The sequence below is a fragment of the Mustela nivalis genome, assembly GCF_964662115.1.
Source record: "Mustela nivalis genome assembly, chromosome: 3".
Lineage (NCBI taxonomy): Eukaryota > Metazoa > Chordata > Mammalia > Carnivora > Mustelidae > Mustela > Mustela nivalis.
This window is the reverse complement of record NC_139022.1, coordinates 41,849,107-41,867,166: the sequence shown is the minus strand read 5'-3', so window position 1 is coordinate 41,867,166 and position 18,060 is coordinate 41,849,107.

Below are 18,060 nucleotides of genomic sequence, written 5' to 3'. Positions count from 1 at the left end.
TACCCTCCCCAATGTCCATAATCTCACCCCCTTCTCCCAAACCCCCTCCCCCCAGCAACCCTCAGTTTGTTTTGTGAGATTAAGAGTCACTTATGGTTTGTCTCCCTCCCAATCCCATCTTGTTTCATTTATTCTTCTCCTACCCACTTAAGCCTCCATGTTGCATCACCGCTTCCTCATATCAGGGAGATCATATGGAACAGAATAGAGAGCCCAGAAATAGACCCTCAACTCTATGGCCAACTAATCTTCGACAAAGCAGGAAAGAATGTCCAATGGAAAAAAGACAGCCTCTTCAATAAATGGTGCTGGGAAAATTGGACAGCCACATGCAGAAAAATGAAATTGGACCATTTCCTTACACCACACACTAAAATAGACTCAAAATGGATGAAGGACCTCAATGTGCGAAAGGAATCCATCAACTCAACTCTTTTAACTGAACTCTCAGATGTGCTTTTATCTTTCATTTCCTAACCCTTACCCTCTAAATGCATAACTGTACTACTTAATCCTGAATAACAGGATTTGTAACATACACGTTAGCCTTCTCATGAATTGGTTCCTCTTATGTGTTGAATATTGATATTGATTATATTTCATTATCTTTCTTCAGTAGTGGCCTAAACCTCATCAATCAACATATAAGAAAATAAAAAGCAAGATATTAAGTTGGGTTTTCCAGGAGGCTCTGTGTAAATTAATTATGTCTATAAAAGAAATTAAAAATACAGCTTCCCTATGATCCTTCAATTGCACTACTGGGTATTTACCCCAAAAATACAGATGTAGTGAAAAGAAGGGCCATCTGTACCCCGATGTTCATGGCAGCAATGGCCATGGCCACCAAACTGTGGAAAGAACCAAGATGACCTTCAACGGATGAATGGATAAGAAAGGTGTGGTCCATATACACTACGGAGTATTATGCCTCCATCAGAAAGGATGAATACCCAACTTTTGTATCAACATGGAGGGGACTGGAAGAGATTATGCTGAGTGAAATAAGTCAAGCAGAGGGAGTCAGTTATCATATGGTTTCACTTATTTGTGGAGCATAAGAAATAACACCGAGGACATGGGGAGATGGAGAGGAGAAGGCAGTTGAGGGAAATTGGAGGGGGGAGATGAACCATGAGAGACTGTGGACTCTGAAAAACAATCTGAGGGTTTTGAAGGGGTGGGAGGTGGGAAGTTGGGCCAGCCTGGTGGTGGATATTAAGGAGGGCATGTATTGCATGCAGCTCTGGATGTGGTGCATAAACAATGAATTCTAGTACACTGAAAAGTAATTTAAAAAATTTAAAAATTAAATCATAATCTATATACTCTCCATTTCAGGAAAAAAAAATAATAATCACAGGGTGGTGATTCTAAGCAGAATGATCCATCCAAACCAAAAAGTATAGATAGGAAGAGCACATTGGGGCTTGAGAAGCACATTGATGGCTCATTTCCTAGAAGCTGTTAGCCTTACGTTGTTTCATTAATAAACCCAGTAATACTTCTTGGGATAACTACCCCACTCACCCCATCACCACATTGTTTTTCTAAGTGCATTCAATATCGTATACATTTTAAAAGGAATTTAAACGGACTTCTCTCCTAAAAATGGAAAAAAGAAAGGCCTTTAAAACACATCAGAGATGATGTGTTTTTCAATTAGTTTGTTTATATTTGGTTTGGATTGGGAAGAACAGAGCAATGTTCACCAACATAATCTCATTAATCTCCAAGTTTTCTATCTGTGAGAGAAAAGCTAAACAGCAGGCTATTTATTTTCTGTTTAGTGAATTCTTGTGCCATTCCCTAGCAGTTTAATGAACAGTTTCTCCAAATCCTGAGAGGTGCTGAAGTGTTTATTTCAGCAAATAATATGTTTGCAGAAGCACACATCATTACAGAAATCTTTCCTGGGAAACTTCCCTGGTGACATATCGTGTCCTCTTAGTCCACTGGGCAAAAGAAGGTCATAGAAAAGCACATGGATATTTTGCCCAATGCTGCAATTTTTCGTCACTAAAAACAGAGTACTGGAATGTACCACAGCATTTATACCTTTAAATTAATAGAGTTCAAAGCTATGAGTTTTATTTCCAGACAACTTAAATTGATTCATTACTCTTTATTGAAATACATATATTCCAAAAATACGTAGGGCACCTGTGGAGCTTTTCAAATGGTACATATTTGTGTTACCAATGCCCAAATCAAGAAACTGACGATGACTGGTGCCCAGGAGATACCCTCCTGCCCCTCATTCCATCACTACCTCTAAGCTCACTACTCTTCTGACTTCTGTCCCTGTGGGTGGATTTGTTGTGTTCAGACTTTATAAAAATAGGATCATATAAGGTACATTTTGTTGTGTATGGTTTCTCTCCTTCGACATGTTTGTGACATAGTTCCCTATTGCTGCACATTATTATAGAACGTTCATTCTCATTCTACACAACAGCATTCCATTGTGTATATACGCTATGATTTATTTATCCATTATACCATTGACAAACACTTGGGTAACTTTAGGTTTGAAACTACTACAAATTGTGCTTTGATGAACATTCTATACATTTTTTGATAATAATTATGTGTTTCTGTTGGATACCTGCCAAGGAGTGAAACTGCTGGGTCATTATATGTAATTTATATCCATATTTTTTAAAATTTCAAATATATATATTCAAGTATATATGTATATTTTTATATATAGGGGCTGTATGTATTTATATATATGGGTTGTTAGATGTAATTTATATTCATACATATATTTGAATTTAGTGACTAACACTAGTTTTACAAATTGGTTGTACCAATTTTCACTCTGAAGTATTTGAGAGTTCCAGTTGCTTCACATACTTATCAATACTTTGTATTGTTTGTGATGTTCATTTTAGCTGTCCTGATAGTTGTGTCCTGTGATGAAATTGGGTTTGATTGGCTTTCCCTTGATAATTGCATTAGGTCACCTTTCATATGTTAATTTGCCATACCTTCATTGTTGTTCAAGTATCTTGTCAATTTTTCTCCTGGGTCCCTCTCCTTTTTCTCTTTTACTTACAATAGTTCTTGAAAAACCTTGGTGATAAGTACTTTATAAATAAATGTATTGTGAATATTTCTCCCACTCTTGAGCATTGCCTTTTCAATCCTTTTAATATGCTGTCTTTTGATGAATAAAAATTCTTCAATTTTACTAAAGACCACTGTATAAATTCTTACTTCCATAATGGGCACTTTTTGTGTGTGTCCAGTTTAAAAAATCTTTACCCACAAAGGATCATGATGGTTTAAAAAAAAAAAATAGTGGCTTGCCCTTTGCATTTAGATTGCAAGCCATGTGGAACTGATTTACTGTGCACAGTATGATACAGGCTTGAAGATACTTTTTTCTCCATATGAAATCCATCCAGCACTATTTATTGAAAATCATCCTTTTTTCTACTATACTTTGAAAATAGATTTTTTTTTAAATCAACCAGCTATCAATCTAGCCTCTTCCTTTTGAACTCATCCAGAATCACAACTTTAAAACTTAATTTGGAAAAATGTAAACCCACTGATATACAATAAATAACACATTCATTACGTTTCAGAATTGGAAACAGGATTTAAAAATGGGAAGAAGTAATAGTTCTCTAATTATTTTACTATTATGCTTTTTAACATATCTTTGGGGCATCTGGGTGGCACAGTCATCTAAGTGTCTGATTTTTGGTTTCAGCTCAGGTCTAGATCTCAGGATTGTGAGCCTGAGCCCTATGTTGGGCTCTAAGCTTGGCATGGCATCTGCTTAAGATTCTTTCTCCCTATCTCTCTGCTCTTCCCACTCATGCTCTCTCTCTAAAATAAAAAAATATGTCTTTTAAAAATATTTTAAAAGGGGCGCCTGGGTGGCTCAGTAGGTTAAGCCTCTGCATTCCGCTTGGGTCATGGTCTCAGGGTCCTGGGATTGAGCCCCACATAGGGCTCTCTGCTAAGCAGGGAGTCTGTTTCCCCCCTCCTTCCCTCCCTGCCTCTTTGCCTACTTGTGATCTCTCCCTGTCAAATAAACAAAAGCAAAATTTTTTAATGTATTTTAAAAAATGAGAAAGTAAAAAAACAAATAAAATAAAGCATGCCGTTGACCTATAAAATCATCATTATGATCAACAACATTCTCCCATTCCCTTTGTCCTGGAGTGCGACCTGTCCTGAGAACACCTGAAAACAGACAAGATCCTGGACCTCACCCAGGAGTACATGAAGCAATTATCACTTCCTTCAACAGGTACATCTTTTTGCTTTCTCTCATCCATCTATTCAAAATTCGTTTTTATTCTCTTATTTCCAAATGTATTGATACTTCCTCCTTTTCCAAATGATCTTTAGCAGTATTTGCCTTAGCCCTGCCAATGGAAATTTAACTAACGTGTATTGAACATCGATTAGGCAATGTGGTAGTTGTCTCTTAAAATACTGTTTCTAATATGTAGAGTCAAACAGTCTGCAAAAGAGATCATTATCTCAATTTTACAACTGTAATAATTATTAATACTTTTAAAGAGATCAGAGACTTTCATGAGAATTTGATAAAAGCTAAGGTTTTTCTTTCCTGAAAATACACATATACACAAAACGATACATAACATTACAAGAGCCCCTAAGACCACAGGTGGAGAACTTTTCAAGGGAGAATTATTATTCTCTGTTATGAGGACGATTCTCCATGAGCATCTTTGACGGTTACAACGTGCTGCTTTATTAAGGATATTTCTGCAGTTGCTCTTAGGGCTTAATAAATGATTCCAACATAAAAACACATTAAACAGAATATAATAGGTATCTGTGTTTTAAATCTAGACAAATTTAAGTTTCTAAAAATCCTTTTAAAAAGAAGTTTCATCAAGAATAGACATTTTCTTTGGCCATATAATGAAACATTTAGTGGTTGCCCTTCATCTTATCTCTCAGCCACTAGCTAAGAGAAAGACAGAATGCCTTATTACCAGCTTTTTTCAAATAAACAGAAGAACAAAATATAATTGCTTTTGTGTAGTTCCAAGACAGCACCACAGGTGGTCCTTTCTTTAAAGAATAACAATGTATTTAATCAATTTGTGTTACAAAAAATGTATCATTTTGTTATGACATTCAGAAAGGCCACATGGAGCACTCTGTGTGTGGGGGGGGCATATATGGGCACTGACACCCACAGAGCCTCCCACGTCTCAACACTAGGCCAGAACACAAAGCCCGCATGTGGTGTCAACAAGCCAGCTGTGTACTGCAATTAACTGCAACTTCAGTCCCTTGTCCTCAACATCTCCTCACCCAAAAACCTGCTGTTTTTATTTCTTCTTACAGCTCCACGGACGTTAAATCTGTCATCTCTGACTTCTATCTAGCAGGAGTATTCTTTGCTTCCTCAAAAGATAATCAAACTCCAGGAAAAAACACCCTGCTTCGATGGGACACCAAAGAACCAGTGGATTGATCTCCATGAGCATGCCATTTCGGTAGCATGATCAAGATGCCTTCAAGAGGTAAGAGTTATTAAAAAAAAAAAAATCAAAATCAAAAATTTTCAGTGTAGAAATTGCATTCCTAGTACTTTCTAAAACAATCCAGTCTCATGAAAAATCCTCATGATTTGTATATTGAATTGAATAGGGCAATTTCTATTTCCTGAGTGACCCTGTCAACACAGAATCATAGGTCTACTGGACATGAGGATGTTGAGCTGAGTTTTCACTCTGGCTCTTTGCTAGTAAGACTACTTACTACTTTTGTTTTCAAAGAACATACATAGAAGGAAATCAATTAGAGGTCTTACAATCATTTGTAATAAACTGGGTAAATACAAATTATGCCACCGTTTTCATTTTACCCGAGTGGCCTACCCACTATCTATCCTTTTACTCTCACTCACCCTCCATTCTCCTACTCTTCTTTTAGATTTCACACCACCTGGACAAGCCCCAGTTAAGATTAAAGCCAACTCTGATTACCTTGACCTGTTCCTGAGAAACTGAATATGGCTAGAACAAAACCAGCCAACCAATTCTGACTTGAAATTAACAGTGATGAACATTGAGTAGGCTCTTAAAATTGCCTTGCCATCTTACTATTTTCCTTGGTCAATCCACACTGCCTCTCTCTGGGTGGATCATTTACATTCTACCTTCTCCTAGACCTGTCATTTTCCAAAACCTCCTCCCTGTCTGCAAATATTGTTTTCAATATTTCAATGAGAAAATATGAAAAATTGAAAGGGAACTTCCAGATCTTTCCTTTTCTAAAACTGACAACCTACTGACAACTACACTCAGATACTTGGATCTCATTTCTGTCACAGAGGTTTAAAAATAAGCCCTCTGGGTCTTATGACTGGTGGCTCAGTCATTAAGCATCTGCCTTCAGCTCAGGTCATGATCTCGGGGTCCTGAGATTGAGCCCCACATTGGGCTCCCTGCTCAGCGGGGAGTCTGCTTCTCCCTCTCCCTCCTCTCCTACTTGTGTTTCCTCTCTCATTGCCTCCCTCTGTCCAGTAAATAAATAAAATTTTTGAAAAAATAAAAAATAATAAAAATAAGCCCTCCATGGGGCAATTGGGTAACTCAATCAGCTGACCACCCAGCGCTTGATTCTGGCTCAGGTCATGATCTTAGAGTCATTAGATTGAGACCTGTTTGGGGCTCTACTCTCAGTGCAGAGTCTGCTTGAGATTCTCTTTCTCTCCCTCCCTCTCCCTTCTCTGTCCCCCAACTCGTGCTCACTCTCACACTCTCTCTCCCAAAAACAAATAAATCTTAAAAAAAAAAAATCCCTACATTTCAGCAGTGGGCCCAATCCTAGTTTGTCTATCAAGGACTTTACTTCTGCAATCACGTACTCTTTTTTCTGCATCATCGCCTTTTCCACTTGAAGAATTATTTCCGTCTTTATATAAACATATTGTAATATAGTATATCTAAAAAAAATTAGTAAACATTCTTGACTGTTTATCCTTTATTAGCTTCTTCTTCATTTGTCTTCCTGTACAGCAAAATTCTGATAAGGAATAATAATGGCTCTGTGCACTTCCTCTACTGCCCTCGTCCAAAGTTGATGTTCATTTTTACTGCTTCATGAAAAGCACTTACCTAGATGACTACTGATCTCCATGTTGGCAAGCTCATGAATATTTATCTACCCCATCTATCTCTCCTTCTCAGGGCTTTTAGCACGCTTGTTCCTCCTTGAAATTGTTTTGTTCAAATGACTTTTGAGACACCACACGCTCTTTATTACCCTCTTAGCCTTATTAGCTGATCCTTTATGGTCCTCCCTTTCTAAGAACTCTCAGCCTTCATCTCTCCTCTCTTCTCTACACTTACTCTCTTTGTGGTTGCAAATATTCCTGGGGTGAATAAGACTTCTGCATTAATACATTATTTTTTTGTCTGGCCCCAGCCTCTCCTCTGAGCTCTGTTCTTGTACATCCAACAGGTTAATTTGGTATTGACTCTTTGATGTCTAATAGGCATAACACACTTAACATCCAACATCAAATTCTTCATTTCCCCTCAAACCTTCTCTTCTCCAAATTTCTCTATTTCAGTAAATGGCAGCAATATTCTTCCAGGTGCCCAGATCAAAGACCCTGGAGTCATCCTTTACTACTCTCTTCCTTGCTTACCAACATACAATCCAAGAGCAGACTGTGTCATATTTTTCTTCAGGATGTAAGCAGAACTGAACCAATTTTGGCGTAGTTTCTACTAATACTACACCACTCTCAGTCCTTATCCATTTTCACATGAAATAATGTAGTAGACTCAAATTCTCTTTCTCTATATGTCACATAAAATCATAAATAAGCATTGGGATTAGAAAATCAATCCAAATAAGTGTTTAAAATTATGTAAGATTATATGATTCCTAGATATAAAGCCTTCCACAGATGCCCTCCACACTTAAAAATCTAAACCCTTAATCTTGATCTACAATATTAGACATGGTCTAGTCCATGGATACCTCTTGGACCTATTATCTGATAGCTCGCTCCCTTGCTCACCACAGTCTAGTCATTGTTTCTTCCAAGAACTCAACAAGCACATCCTTACAGGACCTTTGTCCTTGCTAGCCCCTCTGCCTAGGTTGCTCTTCCTCCAGACATGCACTTAACCCCTTCAGTTCTCTTAGGTATTGTACCTTCTCAGGGAAGTGATCACTTCTACTGTACTTGCAATCATAGAACTTTGATCCCAATCATAGAAATTTGATCCATTCTCTGCCTGTTAATTTACTTCTTTCATATCACTTACTACTACCTGATACTGTTTCACATGATTATTTTACCCATACTTAAAATATAAGCCTTCTGGCACTGGCGTGGTAGAGTTAAGCATTGGACTCTTGATTTTGGCTCAGGTCATGATCTCACAGTTATAAGTTTGAGCCCACATCAAGCTCCACACACAGCGGGGAGTCCACTCGAGATTCTCTCTCCCTCCCCCTCTACCCGACCACCTTGCACATGTACTACCTCTCTCTGACACTCTCTCTCAAAATATATATTTTTTTGTTACATATAAGCTTTTTAAGTGTAGGGATTATGCTAGTTTTATTTATTGCTATGGTTTCAGTGGCTGTAACCGTGCTCCATTGAAAGCTGATAATCATTCAACATTGGTTAAATGTCCAAATGTATCCTGAACCCTAACATGATGAATTCATTAATTATTATTCAGAACCAAGACTATGTATCTATCTATCATCAGAAACAGTGCAGTCAATAAATAATTTCATTTTTTGGCAAGTCAAACAAATATTAAGAGAGTTTTAGAACAAAAGGGAGTTAACTGCGTTCCTGAAACTTAACTCATTCCAATTAAAGAAAGTGCATGCTGAAATAGTGACTTCAGGGGCAACTGCTGTCAGGAAGTAGCCACCTTCTAGAAATAAAATAAATTCCTTTCCCTAAAGCAAACTGCACAACAAGAAGCTACTTCTAGTTCAATTTTGGGAGTTTCTACTTCCTTGGTGTTAGTTGTGATCTCTCCCTTTTCATTCATAATTTTATGAATTTGGATTTTCTCTCTTTTCTTTCGGATTAGTGTGGCCAATGGTTTATCGGTCTTATTGATTCTTTCAAAAAACCAGCTTCTAGTTTCATTGATACGTTCTACTGTATCTCTGGTTTCTACCTCATTGATCTCAGCTTTAATCTTGATGATTTCCCTTCTTATGTGTGGAGTTGGTTTGATTTGTTGTTGATTCTCCAGTTCTTTAAGGTGTAGAGACAGCTGGTGTATTCTAGATTTTTCTATTTTTTTGAGGGAGGCTTGGATGGCTATGTATTTCCCCCTTAGGACCACCTTTGCTGTATCCCATAGGTTTTGGACCGAAGTGTCTTCATTCTCATTGGTTTCCATGAATTGTTTCAGTTTTTCCTTGATCTCCTGGTTGATGAAGCATTCTTAAGCAAGGTGGTCTTTAGCTTCCAGGTGTTTGAGTTCCTTCTGAACTTTTCCTTGTGATTGAGCTCCAGTTTCAAAGCATTGTGATCTGAGAATATGCAGGGAATAATGTCAGTCTTTGGGGATCGGTTGAGTCCTGATTTGTGACCCAGTATGTGGTCTATTCTAGAGAAGGTTCCATGTGCACTTGAGAAAAATGAGTATTCTGTTGTTTTAGGGTGGAATGTTCTGTATATATCTATGAGGTCCATCTGATCCAATGTGTCATTCAATGCTCTTGTTTCTTTATTGATTTTCTGCTTCGATGATCTGTCTATTTCTGAGAGAGGCATGTTAAGATCTCCTACTATTAGTGTATTCATATCAATATGACTATTTATCTTGATTAACAGTTTTCTTAAGTAATTGGCTGCTTCCATATTGGGAGCTTAGATATTTACAATTGTTAGATCATCTTGGCAGATGGTCCCTTTAAGGATTATGTAGTGTCCTTCTGTATCTCTAACTACAGTCTTTAGTTTAAAGTCTAATTTATCTGATATGAGAATCGCTACCCCAGCCTTCTTTTGAGGCCCATTGGCATGAAAGATGCTTCTCCATCCCTTCACTTTCAGTTTACGTGTATCTTTAGGTTCAAAATGGGTCTCTTGTAGACAACATATGGATGGGTCCTGTCGTTTTATCCAATCTGCAAACCTGTACCATTTTATGGGCGCATTTAGGCCATTCACATTGAGAGTGATTATTGATAGATACATTTTTATTGACATCGAGTTACCTTTGAAGTCTTTCTTTCTGTAGACTGTCTCTATATTTCTTGAATAGACTGATATCTAGTAACGAGATTGAAGCAGTGATCAAAAACCTCCCAAAAAACAAGAGCCCAGGACCTGACGGATTCCCTGGGGAATTCTACCAAACTTTCAAAGAAGAAATAACACCTATTCTCCTGAAGCTGTTCAAAAAATTGAAGCAGAAGGAAACTTCCAGACTTTTTCTATGAATCCAGCATTATCCTGATCCCCAAACCAGGCAAAGACCTTACCAAAAAGGAGAATTTCAGATCAATATCACTGATGAATATGGATGCTAAGATTCTCAACAAGATCCTAGCAAACAGGATCCAACAGCATATTAAAAAGATTATCCACCATGATCAGGTGGGATTCATTCCTGGGCTACAAGGATGGTTCAACATTCACAAATCAATCAAAGTGATGCAACAAATTAATATGAGAAGAGAGAAAAACCACATGGTCCTCTCAATTGATGCAGAAAAAGCATTTGAAAAAATCCAGCATCTGTTCCTGATTAAAACACTTCAAAGTATAGGGATGGAGGGAACATTCCTGAACCTCATCAAATCTATCTATGAAAGACCCACAGCAAATATCATCCTCAATGGGAAAAAGCTTGCAGCCTTCCCATTGAGATCAAGAACAAGACAAGGATGCCCACTTTCACCACTCTTGTTCAACATCATATTAGAAGTCCTAGCAACAGCAATCAGACAACAAACAGAAATAAAATGTATCCAAATTGGCAATGAAGAAGTCAAACTCTCTCTATTCGCAGATGACATGATTCTTTATATGGAAAACCCAAAAAGACTCCACCCCCAACTACTAGAACTCATACAGCAATTCAGCAACGTGGCAGGATACAAAGTCAATGTGCAGAAATCAGTGGCTTTCTTATACACTAACAATGAAAATACAGAAAGGGAAATTAGAGAATCGATTCCATTTACTATAGCACCAAGAACCATAAGATACCTGGGAATAAACCTAACCAAAGAGGTAAAGTATCTGTACTCAAGGAACTACAGAACACTCATGGAAGAAGTTGAAGAAGACACAACAAGACAGAAGACCATTCCATGCTCTTGGATCGGAAGAATAAACATTGTTAAAATTTCTATACTACCTAGAGCAATCTATACTTTTAATGCCATTCCTATCAAAATTCCACCGGTATTCTTCAAAGAGCTGGAGCAAATAATCCAAAAATTTGTATGGAATCCGAAGAGACCCCGAATTGCTAAGGAAATGTTGAAGAACAAAACTAAAGCTGGGGGCATCACATTACCTGATTTCAAGCTTTATTACAAAGCTATGATCACCAAGACAGCATGGTACTGGCATAAAAACAGTCACATAGGCCAGTGGAACAGAGTAGAGAGCCCAGATATGGACCCTCAACTCTATGGTCAATTAATCTTCAACAAAACAGGAAAAAATGTGCAGTGGAAAAAAGACAGTCTCTTCAATAAATGGTGCTGGGAAAACTGGACAGCTATAAGGAGAAGAATGAAACTTGACCATTCTCTTACACTGTAAACAAAGATAAACTCAAAATGGATAAAAGACCTCAACGTGAGACAGGAATCCATCAGAATTCTAGAGGAGAACATAGGCAGTAATCTCTTCAATATCAGCCACAGCAACTTCTTTCAAGATATGTCTCCAAATGCAAAGGAAACAAAAGCAAAAATAAACTTTGGGACTTCATCAAAATCAAAAGCTTCTGCACAGTAAAGGAAACAGTCAACAAAACAAAGAGCCAACCCACGGAATGGGAGAAGATATTTGCAAATGACAATACAGACAAAAGGTTGATATCCAGTATCTATAATGAACTCCTCAAACTCAACACACATGAAACAGGCAAACATATAAAAAAATGGGCAGAAGATATGAACAGACAATTCTCCAATCAAGACATACAAATGGCTATCAGACACATGAAAAAATGTTCATCATCACTAGCCCTCAGGGAGATTCAAATTAAAACCACATTGAGATATCACCTTACACCAGTTAGAATGGCCAAAATTAACAAAGCAGGAAACAACTTGTGTTGGAGAGGATGTGGAGAAAGGGGAACCCTCTTCCACTGTTGGTGGGAATGCAAATTGGTGCAGCCTCTTTGAAGAACGGTGTGAAGATTCCTCAAGAAATTAAAAATAGAACTTCCCATGACCCTGCAATTGCACTCCTGGGTATTTACCCCAAAGATACAGATGTCGTGAAAAGAAGGGCCATCTGTACCCCAATTTTTATAGCAGCAATGGCCACGGTCGCCAAACTGTGGAAAGAACCAAGATGCCCTTCAACGGACAAATGGTAAGGAAGATGTGGTCCATATACACTATGGAGTATTATGCCTTCATCAGAAAGGATGAATACCCAACTTTTGTAGCAACATGGACCGGAATGGAAGAGATTATGCTGAGTGAAATAAGTCAAGCAGAGAGAGTCAACTATCATATGGTTTCATTATTTGTGGAGCATAACAAATATCATGGAGGACAAGGGGTCTTAGAGAGGAGAAGGGAGTTGGAGTAAATTGGAAGGGGAGGTGAATCATGAGAGACTATGGACTCTGAAAAACTACTGAGGGGCTCGAAGTGGTGGGGGGGGTGGGAGGTTGGGGTACCAGGTGGTGGGTATTATAGAGGGCACAGATTGCATGGAGCACTGGGTGTGGTAAAAAAATAATGAATACTGTTTTTCTGAAAATAAAAAAATTAATTTAATTTAAAAATAAAAAAAGAAACTATTTCTAAAGTAGGAATAACATTATCAAAACTTACATAGCAATTTTTTAAAATAAATTTAACTTGATCTCTGCTAAGGGCTCATGACTTCATAAAGTAGAAAAGCCTCGTTTCCTAAGCGAACTGTTTGCGCACAGTGGAGTTACATGGTCAGCACTCAACTGTCACCTAGAAGCATCTATTTGATACACTGTGGGTACCAATGGGAACATTACTAGACATGAGTCTAACTCTTCTGGAAATTTTTCATAATGTCCTTGGTTATTATCTTGCCATAATAAGCTAATAATGGCTTATACTTGTTTGAGTTATTTCAACTCATCCATATAATAATAACAGCACTTTTAAGGTAACTCGGAGTTTTTCCATTATGTAAGAATCTCAAGTATTCTGTTGTAGCCTTCAAATAAACAAGTATCAAAAGTAAGTTAATGTCAAATGTTAATTGATTTTCTAATACTCATTAGTGTTCCTTTCTAAATCACTGCTATCTAGGAATACAAAGCTATGGTCCTATGAACTTTTAAGCACTAATGCTACCGGTCATGTATAACAATGAACTTGCATTTGGGACTAACTGAAAATCCCAACAAATAAATTTCTGAGGGTCAGAGTATATATTCTATGCCAGTTAACAGTATTACTTCAAAGTTAAATTAACCTTATTTGGAAATAAACTTTGCATTTCTACTTTTAACTCTTTACTATGGAGTGTGGCTTCAATAAAAGGGAAGACTCTCAGTTTGGCTGAGGGCTAGGAAAATAAAATGGAGCCATGAGTGGAGATAGAGATGAACTTTGTTCTCTTATAATACTTGACTCATGCCAATATATAAATGCAGACTTGAAAAAGTTTATACAAACATTTCCCTAGGTATGTTCTATGAAATTAGTCATAAAAAGAAAAAAAAAAAAGGATTTGGAAGTACTGGGAAGAAAATCTTCAAGGTAGGACTAAGTCAACATGGGTACTGCACAGGAGAAGGAAAGAGGTAGAAGTGTCAGAGGTGAAATGGGGAAGAGCCATGTGTTCTCAATAATTACTGTGGGGTGTGTGATACATTTTCCCTTGTCTTTCTCCTTTGTGCCATTTTAAGTAGAAGACATATTGTTGCTAATAGTGACACCTGCATGGGATGATTCCTTTGGGAAAATGGGACTGACTGTACCACCCTGGTGAATGAGGGATTAACGGAAGAGGTGAAGAAGGAGGAAGTGCTAATGACTGAATTGGGTATTATTTTCGATTCACCCCTACTTTCAGAATTCAGCAAGGCAGTACCACCTTTCACCAAAAAGCTATTGTCCCAACACAAGATAACCCTGGAACAGTTTGAATATCATGTTCATAAAATTTATTTTAAAAATGAACTTAAGGGGCACCTGGGTGGCTCAGTCGGTGAAGTGTCTGCCTTCTGCTCAGGTCATGACCCCAGGGTCCTGGGATGGAGCCTGGCATTAGGCTCCCTGCTCAGTGGAGAGCCAGCTTTTCCCTCTCCTTCTGCTGTTGCTCCCCCTGCTGATGCTTTCTCTGTGTGTGTGTGTCAAATAAATAAAATCTTAAAAAAAAAAAAAAAAACCCAAAACCAACCAACAAACAAACAAAAAACCCTGAACTTAAAAATGGACTTCATTTCTTGGGGAATTAAGCCCACATTGTAACGTTATAATTTATCCAAGACTTAAAATAAGATTCATTTGAACACATTGTTGAAGAAATTCATTAATGATTTAAATGTATGGTGAATTCTAAGCTACATTTCATCCCATTAGGATAACAAATGGATTTCATGCCAAAAGTCCCTCACATATGGAAGGATGCATACTTCCCTTCCACACGATTCACTTTATGAGGATTTCACCCCTCCAATAAAATTGTGCCAATGATTGATGATTTTGTGATCTAGCAGGGTATGTGTTCTCTTACCCAACAATGAAAACTGCTTCATTGTTGGCAAAATAAAGTTAAACAGAAGAGTCATGTGACTCACAAGAGAAGGCATCCACTGTTCTTCCAACAACTGAATGTCCTAGTCTACATGGATTCAAATAAGGAAGCTACGATATTCAGTTAGCCACCCAAATCCAGATCACCAGCTTAATACACACAGGCATAGGTGGCAAAAGTCATACAGAGGATGGTAGAAAACATGTACAAAAGCATTATCATCTCTCAATTCATTTTTTCTGGAAATAGGATTCATTAGGCACAGGGAACAGCTACTGAGAACTAAACAGCACAGACAGAAATAAGGAACATTCGAAGGACTATCTATTAAAAAAAAAGACTGTCCTTTTTATGACTCACTTGTACCATGGTTTGGAGAGGTATTTCTTTGGGGAAAGGGAGAAAGAAATGGAGAGCCAATATGAATATATAGTTTGAGTCATATAGACAATGTATGTGATGGAGAAAGGGTTTAGGAGAGCAAAGAACAGAGAAGAAGCAGAGTCACGCATATGCACAAATGTAACTGACCAGAAGGGGGAATGTTAAGAGTGACCACCATCCAGTTACATGGATAGAAATAGTCGCTCTTCCCATCCTGTGCTTAAGTTCTACACTTAAAACAATCTTTTAACTCTTAATTCAATAATTGGCAGGATACGTGCTGTCTAAAAACGGTCCGGGACTCAGAGGGACAGCTCTTTCTTCTCGGTTTCCCTTTCTCTCAAATGTATCCCAAATGATACATGTAGAAATCCAAACTACTTTGTCAATGAAGATTACTTCTGTCAACAATTTAAAACAGAAATTCTTAGCTTAGGATACATTTTTTAAAAACTCCACAAAACCATTTCATCTTTACCACCTGTAATCAATTTGTTTCCACATTTTATAGGAGAGAATATTGCTATTAATTGTATGACATTTATTATGGTTAACTGCCATGTTTTATGAGTACCAGAGTTCACAGCTACCACAGGGAGGTACAAATAGGAAGAATGACCGAAGTTAAAGGTAAATAATTTATTTCTCCTCCCACAATAGTAAAGGAAATTCTTCAGGGCCTTCTATAGGTTATTTTAAGGTCAACTTCTGTTCCCATTCTTATAAGACTAGATTTTGTGCCAATATACACAGATTTTATAAAAGACTAGGAGTATTTCCCCAGGTATGTTCTATATAATTTTTCTGTGATATATTAGCAAATGTTCTAGAGATAAATGGACCTTGCTCAGCTAAGTTTGCAAGCACTAAATTAAGTTTTGTTTTTGTTTTTGTTTTTACTTCAGATCTTCTCAGAAGATTTGACATGCTCAAACATTTAGTAAATTTCAAAGGCAATACACTGTGTAAAGTTTCATGTCTTACTTGATCAGGAAACCACTGCAGTGAGTATCCATTCTGTGATATTAGTGTGCTGCAGAACACAGTTGGTAAGTGCCATTCTATTTATTCATGAAACAGATAAAACTTGAACAGGTAAATTTATAACTGCAGACATATACACTTTTTATTTCTAGGATGTGTGTTAGCGATCATGAAACAGAGCAGCTCTACTCTTTTAATCATAACACAGAGATCGTTGGTCTGTGCATGTAGAAATGGAGTTATTCTCTGCAAGTTGATGGAAACTAATGAATGGCAGATACTTTCAACGAAGACTTAACTTTTTGCCTGACAGTTTCTATAGACCAATATGAATAAAGTTCATCAGCCCTTTAATCCACACCTTTTTTAAAAAGGAAAGCTAGGACAGATTTTAGATTATAAGCTCGTGTTGGGGGTCATGATGTAATTTAGAGTGAAGGTTATTTGGAAAAATGCAACACAACCTAGTTTACTGTTCACTGTGAAATTATTCCAATCATAAAATGGGAGTCAAGCATTAAATAAGCCAATCGTCACCTCTAATAGATACAAAATTAGTTAACATACAAAGTATAACCTAAGTGATTTGTAAGGTTTGTCTTCCCATTTAGGGAAACTATTGAAGTATTATTTCCTTAGGTAATACTTAAAAATACAGCCTATAAAATATGTTATCTAGGCAAGCACAATGTATCTTCGTATATGAAGCTTCCACTGAAGTAACTTAGAAGTCTGTGACCTTGGATAAAGTGCTTAACTTCAGATGCATCTCAGAGCCCTTAAAAATAAAAAGTGAAAAATAACAAACACACACACACACAAACACACACACAGAGTTATTTCAAAGATTAAAGGAGTTAACATGCATAAAGCCTTTAGGACAAATCTTGGCATGGAGTAAATTTTAAAACTGCTTCAGACATTGTCATCATTCATTATCATTATTACAGCTAAGTCCTATGCTACTTAGTGGGGATGCATACACCAAGAACATGAAAGAAGTTCTCTGCTCTGGTGGCTCAGTGGGTTAAAGCCTCTGCCTTCCGCTCAGGTCAGGATCCCAGGGTCCTCTCTGCTCAGCAGGGAGCCTGCTGCCCCTCCCCACCCCCCACCTGCCTCTCTGCCTACTTGTGATCTCTATCTGATAAATAAATAAAATCTTAAAAAAAAAATGAAACGAAAGAAAGAAAGAACAAACTTAAAGAACGATAGGTGCCAGCCATGCAAAGAATCTTGGAAAGCATATTCCAAGTAGAACAGGACATAGAAGTGCCTTGAAATAGGAAACACTATGGAGAGTCAGGTCCCAGCAGAAACAAGAGACACAACCAAGCTAGGCTAGCTAATAAGGGAGGAATTAATGAAACAACTGCTGACAAAATTGTGAGCAGGGAATTTCAGCAGCATGGGCCTAATAAGAGAGATACTCTATACACTCCAAGCCAAAAAGATGAGAGAAGGCACATGTTACCAGAACCCAGAAGGAAGGAGACTGTCTTGAGAGGCCTTGACCAATTAAAGACGAGAGCCAGCCAGAGGTGAGTGCACAGGGAGGAAACCAAGCAAGAAATAACCTCTTCCTCAGATCTCCTGCCAAGACACTTTACTAGTTAACCCAGGGACCCCCAAGGCAAGGAAACCACTGATGTAGTCTATAAAGGGCAGCCTCCCAAGGCAGAGAGCAGGTTGGAGAAAGAACAGAAGAACAATTGGCGCAAAGATAAGAAAGATATCCAGCACTG